Below are 2,640 nucleotides of genomic sequence, written 5' to 3' on the forward strand. Positions count from 1 at the left end.
TTTCAAATTATTATGCCACACAAACTGTAAAACTATTTAACGCTCATCTTTCTCATATTTTCCCAAAACAACACACTTTCCCTCAAGACCTCGATCAATAATTCTTTTTTCAAACCCATTAAAATACAAACAATCCACAACATGGATTTGACAGAGGTGTGGGTTGTTTGGATTGTGTATTTTGTGTAGAGCCTGGAAAACCCAAAGCATCCCTTTTCCCTGATCCCCATTGGACATAATCTATGTGTCATGGTAGGCAAGGAAAAGCATCCATTACAGTCGAGCAATACCATCAACATCCAACAAGCCAACAGAAATGACGTGGGTAAAACCAACAAAGAAACATACCAGAAGAAGACTTAGCTGGAGCACATCCTACTTCGTCCTAACAGCTATGTTAGCTCCATCGAGAAGCATACCCAATCCCTCTAGGTTTACGAAGGCAATGAGATGGTTCACCGGAGCATCTCATATGTGGTAGGTCTTTACAAGATTTTCGATGAGATCCTCGTCAATGCGGCCGATAACAAGCAGCGAGATCCCTCCATGGATTCCGTGAAGGTGACCAACAACATGGAGGATAATTGCATCAACGTTTACAACAATGGAGATGGTGTTCCCATGGAGATTCACCAAGAGGAGGGCGTGTATGTGCCGGAGATGATCTTTGGGCATCTGTTAATGAGCAGTAACTATGATGACTCTGAGAAGAAGACCACCAGTGGAAGGAATGGGTATGGTGCCAAGCTGGCTAATATCTTTTCTACCAAGTTTATTATTGAGACTATCAATGGGAAGAGGCAGAAAAAGTATAAGCAGGTATGGCTCAGTGCTTATTGTCTCTGCTTTTGCTTAGTTTTGTATGGGGAGTCCCTCTAGGGCTTTTAGGGCTTTTAGAGTAAGGACATTTGAGTATATTTCTACTAACATGGTTGTTTGTCAGAAGTGGCCTGAGTTATATTCCATTTTTTTTGGACTCGGATAGCTTTAATATTCCAGATGTGTTCATTTCTTATTATGATTACAGAGCATATCCTTTCTTTTTATGGGTTTGTTTCTTGTTATCAAAGTCCTTACCCATTACTCAGCTTTGTTCTCTTTTGTCTTTCAAAAAGGGTTTGTCTCAGAACGTTCATACCAAGATGTGATCCCTTAACAGGGTTTTCAGATCGAGAACATTTGTTGACCTTTCTATGACATGGTTGTTTGTCAAAAGTTGTCTGAGTTATATTCTTCTCTGAGGCTCATTTTTTCCATCTTTTCTGGACTTAGATAGATTTACTCTACTAGACATGTTCATTTCTTATTAAGATTACAGAGCATATACTTTCTTTTATGGTTTTGTTGCCTATTATCCAGAGTCTTACCCGTAACCTAGTTTTGGCTACTTGTTTTTGTTCCCTTCTATAAAGCATTGAATGGATCTCCCAAAATATTGAATTCTGTTTATACAATGCTTCATTCATTTCCACTAAAACACTAAAATCTAGATGCCAAAGGTGTTTGTTAGATGTTGCTTATGAATGCATAGATAAGGTTGGTGTATTTCATATATTCACATTGCAATACTAAATGTTGAATCTAACTCTTCAATGGTCCATGGATTGAGTTTTAACTCATTGAGATCTCTGTTTGTATGGAATTGAGCTCAGTAGCAGTATAACAACTTTGAGTTCTATTATTCATCAAGTTTTGTACCTTTGGAATTGGAATTGGGTTAAGTAGCTACATAACAACTTTGAGTTCTCTTCCAAGTGTGGGTACTTGCCTTTGATTTCTGGCACATAGGCAAGCCTTGAAAGTGTGAGAATATGCAAGAATAATCTCATGGGAGAAATACCCATTTCACTCTAAGGTCTCTATGTGTCAGCAACAATGGATTTCATAAGTGGAGTACTCTCCCATGACAACCCAAAACACTCATGGAGAGAAGAAACCAAACAAACTAGATGAATTAGGAACTTCCAGGTTTGGTGTCAAAACTAAAGCCATTCCATATCCCTGCTAGAGTAGGATATTTCTTAAGATATAAATTGGGTTGAATATGTGGCATATATAAAGGTATGGACAGAGACACATGATCAAGAAATTCCATGGTGTTACCTCAGTTGGCTGATGTACCAACCAAAATCCAGCAGACTGTCCAGTTAAATACCAGAATGAAGTACCTATTTCAATGTAATTGATATGTGGAGTAGGGGTCTAAGTGTCTTTACTGATGTTTTTTCTTCTTTTACCAAATAGAGGACATGGGCTTGACCTCATTTATTGGTAGGTGAATACTTTTAAAACCTTTTCTTAACAATTATTAACATGATGAGTTCTATTAGGATCTACCTTATGAGGAAATAAATGGTGTGAATGTCATGACCAATGTTTTGGTTGAGAGAGTTCCTATAGGAAAGAGATTAATGAGACAACAACACTTAAGGAAATATTAATGGATTATTTATAGGAACAACAGCAAGATGCTAATCAGAATCAACATTGTGAGAGCTTACTTGGATAGATTTGACATTAATATTAATCAATAGCAAATTGTGAAAGGAGGTGACATGGTGATTGCACACAGGCTGAATTTGTTGTAGGAAAAATTCAATGATACTCATTGAAAAAGATAAACCTTCAAAGATTCATCAT

General features: G+C 37.3%; 1 pseudogene; it reads left to right on the forward strand.

Annotated features, from left to right (window-relative positions):
- The first annotated feature begins 249 nt into the window (after nucleotides 1–249).
- Nucleotides 250–879, forward strand: LOC149193714 (DNA topoisomerase 2 pseudogene; annotated as a pseudogene).
- The last annotated feature ends 1,761 nt before the right edge of the window (nucleotides 880–2,640 follow it).

Source organism: Pinus tabuliformis, chromosome 2_2, assembly GCF_031772625.1.
Source record: "Pinus tabuliformis cultivar Carrire ecotype Pingquan chromosome 2_2, CPIR1, whole genome shotgun sequence".
Lineage (NCBI taxonomy): Eukaryota > Viridiplantae > Streptophyta > Pinopsida > Pinales > Pinaceae > Pinus > Pinus tabuliformis.